The following is a 13,821-nucleotide window of genomic DNA, read 5'->3' as shown; positions in this document are numbered from 1 at the left end:
TTTAATTTATTTGAGAGAGACTTGAGAGAGAGAGAACACGAGCAGGGGTAGGGCAGAGGGACAAGCAGACTCTGTGATCAGAGAGCCAAACAGGGCACTCCACACAGGGCTCAATCCCAGGACCCCAAGATCTTGACTTGAGCTGAAGTCAGACACCCAATCAACTGAGCCGCTCATATGCCCCTGATAATCTTTTAAATAAAGCTCTTAAGCTTTATCCAGCTTTGACCACCACAATTAAAACTTCCTTTCTGAGAACCTTCTATGATTTTCTAGATCCACTCAGATTTTTTCCTATACTTTCTTCCTTCTCATTATGGTACAGTTGTACTACTTTGGCACAAAATTACTCTCTTTTTGCTTAACAAAAACTCATCCCGCAAGCCTTGCATACAAAGTTGTTCCTGTCACTATTGCTGATAGAGACTCATTCACATGTATTGATTATAACTTTAAACCACAGTCACTTCTATGTTACAGAGAAAACTAAGAACTTAAGAGAATTTTGACTGTAATACATTAGTATTTTTAGCAGGCCAACAGAGTATATGAATATACATCTTATAACTTTTTATAGCCATACACATCCCAAAGCCGCAAAAATGAACACATTCATTAACAGATCCAAATATATGGCCTGTCTGTATCATATAAAGATGAGAGGCAAAAAGTACATAAAAATTTTATGAGCTAAATGTTTCAGTATCCTATCCTACTTAGAAATGATCCAGGCATCTAATGAATATCCATTACCTTAATTTAGCAACAGTCCTAGAGTTTAAGTTATCTAAAGATCTTGGAAATTATTTTCAAACTGACATACTACAAACCTTAGTACTGTTGAAATAAAGTTTGCCAGAATGATGAGTCAATTTGGTTAAACACAATTTACATTTTTTATAATCTTAAACGTCTAGCAGATGTAATGCTAGCTTATTTGATCAGTAAATCTACACAAGTCTAGGAAAAGCATACCCAATTAGAATAAAAGCATAAGCTCATCCTATACTTATTGCTAATAACTAAAAAAAATAGGTGTTTTTTATTAAAACAATAATAAACTAGTTTCATTTGTCAAAAATTTCCCTAAAAAATAAGAATCAAAAGTTTTAAACTATTTGAATTAGTTTATACATACATTGAAATTATAAAGGATCAATTTTCTTAATTTATGGGAATTTTAAAAATATATTTACATTATATTATATAAATACATTTATAATATATTTAATATTATAAATATTATACAAATATATAATATATTTAATATAATATAAATATATTTAAATAAAATTATATTTTAAAATTATATATCAATCCAAACAGTAGGCTTCTAAGAGATTTTATAATTTAATTTGGTAATACCATGAAAGAAGGAAAATATTACACACTCACAGACACATAAATATATATATAGACCAAAATAGACAGTTAGAGCTTCAATTTAGAAATTGTATCCATGGGGGGATGCCTGGGTGGCCCAGGTGGTTGAGCATCTGTCTTTGGCTCAGGTCATGATCCTGGGGTCCCGGGATCCAGTCCTGCATCAGGCTCCCTGCAGGGAGCCTGCCTCTCCCTCTGCCTATGTCTCTATCTCTCTCTGTGTCTCTCATAAATAAATGAATAAAATCTTCAAAAAAAAATTATATCCAGAGGCAGCTGGGTAGCTTTGTCAGTTGAATGTCTGACTCTTGATTTTGGCGCAGGTCATGCTCTCAGGGTCCTGGGGCTGACCCCAGGCTCCCAAGTGGGGTCCCATGTCCAACTCCATGCTGGGCACAGGGTGGGTTTGAGATTCTCTCTGCCCCTCTCCCCGACTCATGTGCATTCTCTCTCTCTCTCCTCTCTCTTCTCTCTCTCTCTTAAATAAATAAATAAATAAATAAATAAATAAATAAATAAATAGGGGTGCCTGCATGGCTTAGTGGTTGAGCGTCTGCCTTCCACTTAGGTCAAAGCCACATCAGGCTTTCTGCTCAGCAGGGAGTCTGCTTCTCCCTCTCCCTTTGCCTGCTGCCGCAGCCACCCTGCTGTGGTGTCTCTCATGCTCTCTCTCTTTCTCTCTCTCTCAAATAAATAAATAAATAAATAAATAAATAAATAAATAAAGTCTTTTTTAAATATTGCAGCCAAGCAGTAATACAAAACTCATTGGCTCATCTAAAAGAGGGGTTCTGTTCCTATTGGACACAAATTCTTAACTGATTTGAGTTTAAAATAGACAAAAGAGATACAGAAAAGAATAATAAACCCAATTATCTGCTATTTTAAACCAGAGAGATGAGATTTCTAAAAATCATCTAAATCACCTATGGTGATCATCAAAAGATCAGACCATTAAACCAAAAGTAGCTAGCACCAGAAACAGAGCCAGTATGCAAAAACAATACAAATCAAATCCTTACTGTACCACACTGATGGACAGGGGTCTATAATACAGGACCAAAAGTTGGACTCACTGTCAGATCCCTGGGCGGCCAGTCATGAGTGAGGCCAACACAAAGCGCCTGAGGAGTCCTCCTTGCCTGGGTGGAGCAAAGAGGGATTGAACGTGAGGCCCAATCCTACCTGATTCATTGCACCACACTGTCCAATTCCGACACTGGACAAGTAAGGGTATTAATTTTATTCAAGGAGAATAAATTTAGGGAGAACATTAGGAAGAACCTTGAAGATCCAAAGATCAGAGTGTCTGAGGAGGTGGTTTCGGCTTAAAGTTTCACAGAGAGATGCTATGACCTGAGTGTTTGAGCTCCCCCACCCCCACCAAATTCGTATGTTAAAGTCCTTTTTTTTTTTTTTTTAAGATTTGATTTATTCATGAGAGAGACAAAGACATAGGCAGAAGGAGAGGCAGGCTCCCTATGGGGAGCCCAATATGGGACTTGATCCCAGGACCCCAGGATCACACCCGGGGCCAAAGGCAGATGCTCAACCACTGAGCCACCCTGGCATCCCCATATGTTGAAATCCTAATGCCCAGTGTGATGATACTGGGGTGGAGCCTTTGGAAGATGCATGGGATTAGGATGCATGTGGATGGAGTCCACATGCATGGGATTAGGGCTTTTACAAAAAAAGACATCCCAGTACTCCCTAGTCCCTTCTGTTGGGGGAGGATAGAGTTACCAGGTGCAATCTGTGAATCAAAAGGTACCTAATTTGCTACCTCGTTGACCTTGTACTTCCCAGCCTCCAGAACTGTGAGTAAAACTTTCTCTTGTTTATAAGCCATCCGGGCTATGGTATTTTGTCATAGCAGCCTGAACTGATTAAAACAAGGTTTTAACCAAGGAGCATATGGAGTGCTTTCTACTTGGAGTTGTTTTGCAAGTGGGGAAAGTCTCACTTGCTTAGCTGAACAAGAAATGTTTTTCTCTGCAGATAGCTAGTTTCAGGCAGACAGATACTTCTAAACTCAGCTAATCAATCATGAGACAGAGAATGGAAATTAGATGTTCTGAGTCTGCCCACATCCTCAGATTCATGTAAAAGGGTTTGTTACAGATAAACAGTGGAGACATCTGTGAGTCTAATGAGAACCATGAACAAGTTGGACAGCAGATCTTATTTAAGTCTAAAAAAAGTGGTTGTCTGCGGTAAGCTATTTCTCAGAACATAAAAGGGTAAAGGAATTTTGGAAAACAAAAGTTGGGGGATTTCTTAAGCATCACTATTTTCCAGGCTTAAGTAAAAGTTCGATGCTGTTGCTATATGATGCAACATAGTCATGGGTGTGACACCAGGGGTGGAGATCATGGGGGCCACCTAAGAATTCTGCTTACCACAGTGGTAGCGCAAGAAGCTGACAAAGGTGCCGAGAAAGTTGTCTAAGAACTTCAGTTTCCTCTTTCAGGTGTGTGTGTGAGGGGAAGGGTATAAGAGGGGGGAGGTGGAGGAGTTTGCAAAGGTTTAAAGTGACTATTGTGGAACATAAAGAGACACTAAAACTAATTTTTTTAAAATTTTTTTGTTGTTTTTTTTAAAGATTTTATTTATTCATGAGAGACGCAGAGAGGGAGAGAGAGAGAGAGGCAGAAACACAGGCAGAGGGTGAAGGAAGCTTCCTGCAAGGAACCCGATGTGGGACTCGATCCCAGATCTTGGGATCATGCCCTGAACCAAAGGCAGATGCTCAACCACTGAGCCACCTAGGCATCCCTAAAACTCATCTTTTTAAAAAATATTTTATTTATTTATTCATGAGAGACACAGAGAGAGAGAGAGAGAGGCAGAGACACAGGCAGAGGGAGAAGCAGGCTCCATGCTGGGAGCCTGATGTGGGACTTAATCCCTGGTCCTCAGAATCACACCTGGGCTGAAGGCACGCTAAAATTTTAGTGATTTAGTGATTGAAGCCTCAGTCACTGGGGCTGTCCCCTAAAACTCATTTTTTTTTTTTTTTTTTTTTTAAAAGGTGTTCAGGGATCCCTGGGTGGCGCAGTGGCTTAGCACCTGCCTTTGGCCCAGGGCGCGATCCTGGAGCCTCAGGATCGAATCCCACGTCGGGCTCCCGGTGCATAGAGCCTGCTTCTCCCTCTGCCTGTGTCTCTGCCTCTCTCTCTCTGTGTGACTATCATAAATAAATAAATAAATAATTTAAAAAAAAAAGGTGTTTAGTTCTGTTAATTTTAACACATGTGTAGTTTTGTGTAACTACCTGCAATCAGGACACAGGACAGCTCTAACTCCCCTCAAAATTGCCCTATGCTACTCCTTTATAGTCAAAATTTCTCCCCACCCAAATGAAAATTGGGCAGTCACTCTGGAAAACGGTATGAAGTTTCCTCAAAAAGTTAAAAACAGAACTACCCAGAGATGCCTGGATGGCTCAGCAGTTGAGCATCTGCCTTTGGCTTAGGGCCTGATCCCAGATTTCCGGGATCGAGTCCCACATCGGGCTTCTTCATGGAGCCTGCTTCTCTTCCTTCTGCCTGTGTCTCTGCCCCCCTCTCTCTCTGTGTCTCTCATGAATAAATAAATAAAATCTTAAAAAAAAAATTAGAACTACCCTAAGACTGAGCAATTGCATTATTAGGTATTGATCCAAAGGATACAAAAGTAGTGATTTTAAGTGGCACATGCACCCCAATATTTATAGCAGCAATGTCCACAATAGTCAAACCATGGAAAGAGCCCAGGTGTCTATCAATGGATGAATGGATAAAGAAGATGTAGTATATACATATATATATGTATGTATGTATATATATTCTGTATATATTATGTATATATAATGGCTATTTATTACTCAGCCATCAAAAAGAATGAGATCTTCCCATTTGCAAAGATGTGGTTGGAACTAGAGTGTATTATGCTAAACAAAATAAATCAGAGAAATACAAGTACCATGATTTCTCTCATAAGTGGAATTTAAGAAACAAAAGTGATGAACATAGGTGAACAGAAGGAAAAAATAAAATAGGAAAAAAAACAGAGAGGGAGACAAACCATGAGAGACCCTTAACTAAGAGAACAAACAGGGTTGCTGGAGGGGAGGGGGGTGGGCGAGGGTAACTGAGTGATGGACATTAAGGAGGGCATGTGATGTGATGAGCACTGGGGATTATATGTGACTAATGAATCTCTGAACTCTGTCCCTGAAACTAATAATACACTATAAGTTAATTAATTGAATTTAAAGAAAATAAAATTTTTTAAAAAGGAGAGCATTTCTTGTGATGAGCACTGGGTGTTATATGCAACTGATGAATCACTAAATTCTACCCCAAAATTAATAATACACTATGTGTTAACTATCTTGAATTTAAATAAAACCAAAGAAATAACTGTCAAAAAAAAAAAAAAGAAATAACTGTCAAAAAAATTCTCCCCACCTCTAACCTTTGACAACCACTAGTTCCTATTGCTTGGTCCCTATAATTTTGTCTTTTCTTAGATGTTATATGATAGGGTTATACAATCGTCCAGTGTATGGATGTGCCCTTTCAAAAACATTTGGGTTGTTTCTAGGTTTGAGCAATTATGAATCATGTCACTGTCAACATTGGTGCACAGGACTTTGTGTGAATATAATCTTTCAATTCTCTTAAGTAAATAAATACCTAGGAGCAGGATTGCTGGGTCATATAAGTGTACGTTTAACTTTATTTTTTTTTTTTTTTTTTTTTTTTTACGTTTAACTTTATAGGAAATGACAAAACTGTTTTCCAGAGTAGCTCTATGGTATTGTATTACCACCAACAACAGATGATAGTTTGCTGCTTTATGTCTTTAAAGCACTCACTATTGTCAATTTTTCTGTTTGTTTAGCCATTCTGATAGGAACATACTGGTATCTTATTGCAGTTTTATTTTTTTAAGACTTTGGGGTTTTGTTTTGTCTTAAAGATTTTATTTATTTATTCGTGAGAGACACAGAGAGACCCCGAGAGAGAGAGGCAGGGACAGAGGATGCAAGCTCCATGCAGGGAGCCCAATATGGAACTCGATCCCAGGACTTTGGGATCACTCCCCAAGCCGAAGGCAGACACTCAACCACTGCACCACCCAGGAGTCCCTAAGATTTTGTTCTTAAGTAATCTCTACACTCCACATGAGGTTCAAATTTACAGCTCTGAGATCAAGAGTCACACGCCCTACCGACTGAACCAGCCAGGCACCCCTGTATCCTGGATGTTTTCATTGCTATGTTATGAGACAGCCCTATCAAAATCCACTGGAGAAGGTTAGGTTTTTCTTTGTTTTGTTTTAGCAGCTAGTTGTTCTAGTTAGGTTCAGGCCAAAAGTCTTGGCCTGCCATCTGTGAGCCACGGTTTCCATGTAATTTCAGTTTTCAGACTCTTGCAGTAGTACTATTTGGATCTGGTCTATGTGTTATCCCAGAGATTCAAGGAGTCTGGGTGGTGGTCTACAGCATAGACTAGTATTCAAAACCTTTGGGCTTTCAGGGCACCTGGATGACTCAGTGGTTGAGCGTCTGCCTTTGGTTCAAGGCATGATCCCAGGCTCCTGGGATTGAGTCCCATATTGGGCTCCCCATGGAGAGCCTAATTTTCCCTCTGCCTATGCCTATGCCTCTGCCTCTCTGTGTCTCTCATGAATAAATAAATAAAATACTTAAAAAACAAAAAAATGTTTGATCTTCTATTTCAGGTTAGTTTCACACATAAGTGCCTCAGGGTGATCCCAGAACTTTTAAACACAAATCTATAAAATTTCCTTCTTGAGCTCTCTCCTATCCAAAATCTCTACAACAACAAAAAAACAAAACAAAACAAAAAAAAAACAAACAAAAAAAAAACAAAATCTCTACAACATTCTCTGGCTCCCAGGCTTCCTTTTTCTGATCCTCCTTCCAGGAATGCCCGGCTCTCAGTGTTCCTATGCTGCCAGACATCTCCCACCACTGGATCTACCTTCAAGGCAAGGCAGGAAGCTCAGCTGCTGATGCAGCCAACTGCCTACAGAGAGGTACAGCTCTGAAGACCTGCAAAACTAGTGGAGGAAAAGAAAAACCAGTATTTATCCTCCATCCTCTGCATTTTTCAGGGGTACCTCTTCTCATTCTTCTTATTAGAGAGAGAAATTTTTTTATTGGCTGTGCCTGTTGCAATGTTCCAGAATTTAGGTTGCCTTGAGACTAAAACCAAGGGATGATAGAGGGAAAAAAATATGAGACTCATCATTTTGTTGGTCTTTAAGTATTGATTTCCTCCCATATTTGTCCACTATTATTTATTTTTCAGAGTCCTCAGTTGGTTGCTTTACATACACTCTCCAGGGGTTTTCTTGTCGTTATTAGAAGAAATAGTGTAGAGTATGCTTATGCCATTTAACCAGAGCAGAGGGACCCCTGGGTGGCTTAGCAGTTGAGCACCTGCCTTCAGCTCAGGGCGTGATCCCAAAGTCTGGGGATGGAGTCCCACGTCGGGCTCCCTGCATGGAGCCTGTTTCTCCATCTGCCTGTGTCTCTGCCTCTCTCTCTCTCTGTGTGTGTCTCTCATGAATAAATAAATAAAACCTTAAAAAAAATAAGTAAAATCTTAAAACTACAGCGAAAACCAGACCTGGACCCTATACCTTTTGTAATAGTTCTAGAAATTTTGATATGTTGATGTGACCTATTGAGATATACTTCCAAAAGTTTTGTGTTCTGTACGCTGTATTCTTTCTTTTCTTTTAACTTAACTTAATTAATTTATTTGAGAGAGAGAGAGAGAGAGCATGATAGAGAGCACAAGCAGTAGGAAGGGTTGAGGGAGAAGCAGGCTCCCCCTGAGCAAGGAGCATAATATAGGTCTTGATCCCAGGATGCTGGGATCAAGACCCAAGCTGAAGGCAAACGCTTAATTGACTGAGCCACCCAGGTGCCCCGTAGGCTGTATTTCTATAAACATATTTGAATCAGAATTTACCTAATTTGAATGTAAATGTCTTTTGTGCTAACAATTTCATTTTTACAAGTCTTATTAAAAACTGCTTAGTCTTTTCACAAATTATGGCAATGCTTTGAATCACATGAATAGACATCCTCTCTGCATTATACCACAGACTTGAACTTTGGTTGCACAGCAGCCAAGATACAAAAATTATTATCCTGTTTTTCAGCTTAAAATAGCTGAATTTAGGGACACCTGGGTGGCTCAGCGGTTGAGTCTGCCTTTGGCTCAGTTCACAATCTGGGGTCGAGTCCCACATGGAGCCTGCTTCTCCCTCTGCCTGTGTCTCTGCCTCTCTCATGGTGTCTCTCATGAATAAATAAATACAATCTTTTAAAAAAAAGAATTTAAAGTAGCTGAATTTAACTCTGCATACATAAAGAGTTGTTTTGCTATGTAAATATGTTTAACCACATTATCTCACAATTGGGACCACTGAGAAATTCTTGTCTTCAGTTGCTGTGAAAAGCACAATTGTTTTTGGGTAGAATAACAAAATAGCTACTGGGGTGCTTGGGTGGCTCAGCCAGTTAAGCACCTGACTTCAGCACCGGTATGATCCCAGGGTCCTGGGATTGAGCCCCATGTGGGTGTGGGGGGAGGGTCCCTCCTCAGGGGGAGCCTGCTTCTCCCTCTCCCTCTGCCACTCCCCATGTTTGTACTCTCTCTCACTCTCTCGTTGTCAAATAAAATCTTAAAAAAAAAAAAGTTACACAATGCTACTATTAAAGTTTAGGTGTTGATACACACATTTTTTCATCCTTTTCTTAATTACTATTAGTTATATTTCCTACATTCTGTGAAGTTGTCATAGAATTTGTTTTATTAAATTCTTCCAGTTGGTTAAAATCAGGTATACTAAATAATAGGTTTACTGGTATTTTAGTCTAGCTTCACTTGAAATGACCACAAATTTTAAATAAAACCAACTTGCATTGACTTTATTTCTGCTCACTTACTAACATTAAAAAGAAGAAGAAAAATAAACATTTTAAACCTTATCTGTAGTCTTAATTTCTGTTTGAATTGTTTATCCCACAAATCTTTGAGCACTTTCCTATTGGTCTTTGCCAATCTGGGTAATTGATTAGTAGCTGAGTCTCTGATTCTAAGCACTAACGGTGCCCACATATTGACACCAACCAGTTTGCTAAGCCTCTCTCCCAGTGGAATGACACCATAAGAAGTCTAACTTAAAAAGCAAGTGAAATCTTCATGACCTTGGATTTGGGGATAGGATTTAATATCCAGAATTCACAACTCAACAACAACAACAATAAAGACTCAATATAAGAATTGGTAAAGGACATTTCTACAAAAAAGATGTAAAAATATCTGATGAGCATATGAAAGAATACTCAAAATTATTAGTCATTAGGGAAATGCAAACCCAAAGCACAATAAGATACCACTTCCTACCTCGTAGAATGGCTAAAATAAATAACAGAAAATAAGAAGTGAGATGAGGATGTGTAGAAATTGGAACTCTTCTACATTGCTGGTAGGAATGTAAAATAGTGCAACTATTTTGGTAACAGTTTGGCAGTTCCTTGGGAAGTTAAACACAGTATTACCATATGATCCAACAATATCGCTGCTAGGTGTCTTCTCAAAAGAACTGAGAACAGAGACTCAAACTGATAATTGTACATGAATGTTCAAGCAGTGTTATTCACAATAGCCAAAAGGTAGAAATAATACAAAGGTCTTTTAATGGATGAATGGGTAAATAAAATAAAAAGGAATAAAGTTCTTAGGCATACTACAACATGGATAACCTTTGAAAACATCATGCTAAGTGAAATAAGCCAAATAAAAAAGGGCAAATATTGTATAACGTTTTTTGAAGTATCTAGAATAGGTAAGTTTATAGAGAACAGAAAGTACCTTAGGAGTGGGGGCAGGGTAGGGAGTTACTAGAAAAAAAAGACATGGGGGAGGAGGACCAATGGAAATATAGAGCTGACACAAGGATGTTGTGAAGTCCTATACCATGGGTATAGGGACTATTACACTCTTTTTTTTTTTAAAAAAAGTATTTTATTTATTCATGAGAGACACGGAGAGAGAGGCAGAGGGAGAAGCAGGCTCACTGCAGGGAGACGGATGTAGGACTCCTGAGACTCCGTGATCAGTCATGAGCCAAACTCAGATGCTCAACCACTGAGCTACCCAGGCGTCCCAGGGAATATTTCTTGAATTGATGATAATTCTACTAAGAGTGGCTGCCTAATTCATTGTTTTCCATGTCCCTTGACATAGGGGAGAGTCCTTTCTATTATCTTCCTTGGTTGTATCTGAAGTAGTCTTTAGAGTATGCACTCTTTGGAAGCTGAGCAGTGTTTTGAATTCATTTCTTTTCTATAGAAGGCTGGAGGCCAAAGAGGTATTTTTTTTTTTCTTGAAGATTTATTTAAGGATGCCTGGGTGGCTCAGCGGTTGAGTATCTGCCTTCAGCCCAGGGCGTGATCCCGGAGTCCTGGGATCGAGTCCCACATCAGCCTTCCTGCATGGAGCCTGCTTCTCTCTCTGTCTATGTCTCTGCCTTTCTGTGTATCTCATGAATAAATAAATAAAATCTTCTAAAGACAAAAAAAGATAATGACAGAGATATGCTTAATTTGATCCTTGCCTACAGGCCTAGTTCTAATGGCTTTATTTTCTTTACAAGCCTACTCAATTTTACAGTTTACCAACTGGGGATGAAAGACATTTACCACTCTCAACAAAGCAAGTTCTGGAATGTCTATGTTCTCTTTATTCCTTTCTATTTCTGCTTATACATTAATAATTTATTTTTTGAGTACTTCTTTTTCAGTAAAGCATCTTGTCAAGCACAGCCAACACTCACCAATATATGCTATTAACATCTAGAGCTAAAAAAAAAAACAAAAAAAAAAAAAAAAAAAAAAAAACATCTAGAGCTATAAGCGTCCTAGGTTCATTATTTACCTATCAAGTTATTGTAGATGACAGTTTTATCAAATATTCCAGTACATAGCAAAGATTGTCGTTCCTCCAGTTTCTAAAATAAGCTTATTTCACCTCTAAGGCAATGCCGCAAAAGTCTGGATGTTGTTAACACGCATGCTACGCTCCATCTCAGGGCATTAATATCTGTATCAATCAATGTATGCTAGGTTTTGTTGAAATAGTAATAATATGTATATATAATCTTAATATAACAACAAAGATTTATTTCATGTTTATGCTCTGCATCTATTGCAGATTGCTGGGGTGTTCACTTCATATCTACTCATTCTAGGATGCAGACAGATATGCCAGACTCAAAAGCTGAGAGAAAGAAAGTTTGGAAGGTCATAAATTGGCAATTCAGGGCTAGGGCTCTGAATGACACATATAATATGCTTATAACTGATTGACTGGGTTAGTCACATAGTCCCACAAGAGAGCCAGGACGTGCAACCTGTCATGTACCCTGAAGATCAAGAGCAGGAAATACTTGGGGAACAGCAAATACATAAACAATCCAGCAATGGCATGATCCACCTGCATATGAATTATATAATCAATGTACTCAGGGACTGCTGAATAGAGGCCCAACTTCACTAGAGTTGCAATTTCCTACCCATTTCCAGACTTAAGAGGCCCCGATCAGCTTTTATAGCATAATCGCAAGTATATACTATGCACCTTTCCTCCACAAAGGAATCTGGTGATTTTGTAGGTAACTCTGCCAGGTAGAGGAAATCCTAAAACTTCTATTTATAATTGACCCTGACCCTGAGATAAAACCAGTTCTCTGATGGCCAGACCACTAGATTTTCTACCAATCAAGAACTTAGGGGTATCAGGTCATAACTGAAGCTTTCACCAGAGTCAGTAAGCTTCATGGGGCAGCAATCTAGGGTAATTTCCCCAGTTTTATAATGTACAAGTAGGGCAGATGGCCTTATTTCCATGAAACTATGTCCTGACCTACTGACTCAAAGATTAAGTCTATTATAATAGGAAAAGCCAAGCAGAAGCCAGTGGAGAACCCTTCTTGGCTAAAGGAAGAAATGGAAAGTAAATTCATTTCAAACCTGTCTCACAGATGTTCTATAAAGTATTAAACTCTATGGGCCCCTGGGTGGCTCAGTCGGTTAGGTGGCTGCCTTCAGCTCATCTTGGGGTCCTGGGATCAAGCCTTACAGTGGGCTCTTTGCTTAGTGGGAAGTCTGCTTTTCCCTCTCCCTCTGCTTCTCCCCTGTCTTGTACTCTCTCTCTTAAATAAATAGATAATTTTTTTAAAAAAAGTATTAAACTCTGGAGATCCATCTCAAAGCAATAGGATCACATGTCCATTGAACTGTTAATAACATGGACATGACCTCCCTCAGCTCCTCTTTGAGATAAATGATGGATAAGTATATAATCTTCAGCTATCTTCTCCAGCTTTCTTTACATATAGGTTCTTTGGCCCGAAGAATTAAGAACATGCCAGGTTCAACTGATTTGGCAACTTGATAGAATGAACTAGTTTTTTCTGTTTGTGAGCTTTAATTTCAATTCAATACTTTAAGTTTTTTTTTAAGATTTTTATTTATTCAAATAAATTTTATTTTGTTTATTTATTTTTGTTATTTATTTATTTTTCACGCACAGAGAGGCAGAGACACAGGCAGAGGGAGAAGTAGGCTCCATGCAGGAAGCCCAATGCGGGACTTGATCTTGGATCCCGGACTCACACCCTGAGCTGAAGTGAGACGTTCAACCGCTGAGCCACCCAGGTGTCCCCTCAATTCAATAATTTTAAGTGCTATAATAGCATAGGAAAAAAGTAGAAGTGACCCTTGGAAACTTGAGGTCTATCTCTAAGCACTGAAATGTTTTATATTTTAACTGTTATGGACAGATAGCCTTTAAAAATATGTATCACCATAATCTTTGTTCTTTCTTATTTTGCTCTTTACTTTTTTCTCATTGAGTCTTAGGCCATTGGGGCACCTTGCTGGCTCAGTGGGAAAGGCACAGGACTATTGATCTTAGGGTCATGAGTTTGAGCCCTGCAGTGCGTGTAGAAAATTACTAAAAAAAAATAAGGATTTTATTTATTTATTTGAGAAAGAGAGTGAGCAAGAGAGCATGAGTAAGGGGAGGGAGAGGGAGAAACAGACCCCCATAAGCAGGCACCTCAACCAGTTGATCCCTGGGGCCACCACCCAAGAGGAAGGCAGACCACGGAGAGCCATCCAGGAGCCCCCTGCTGGTGTATTTCTAAGACATTTATATCTTCCCCCTTACAACCATACATACTTACTGAGTACCTCCTATTTTTTGAATCAAAAAATATAGCTATGTTAGAATAGTGCCTAGCTATTATGATTCTGTACCAGCCATATTTTGTTTCTAAAATACTTGGACAAACGTTAAGATCTAATATCTATTTCCACATCCAGGGATTTTCTCAAGGTCG

Source organism: Canis lupus, chromosome 6 (assembly GCF_003254725.2).
Source record: "Canis lupus dingo isolate Sandy chromosome 6, ASM325472v2, whole genome shotgun sequence".
Taxonomy (NCBI): Eukaryota; Metazoa; Chordata; class Mammalia; order Carnivora; family Canidae; genus Canis; species Canis lupus.
The sequence above is the reverse complement of the archived record's forward strand: the minus strand, read 5'-3'. Positions refer to the sequence as shown.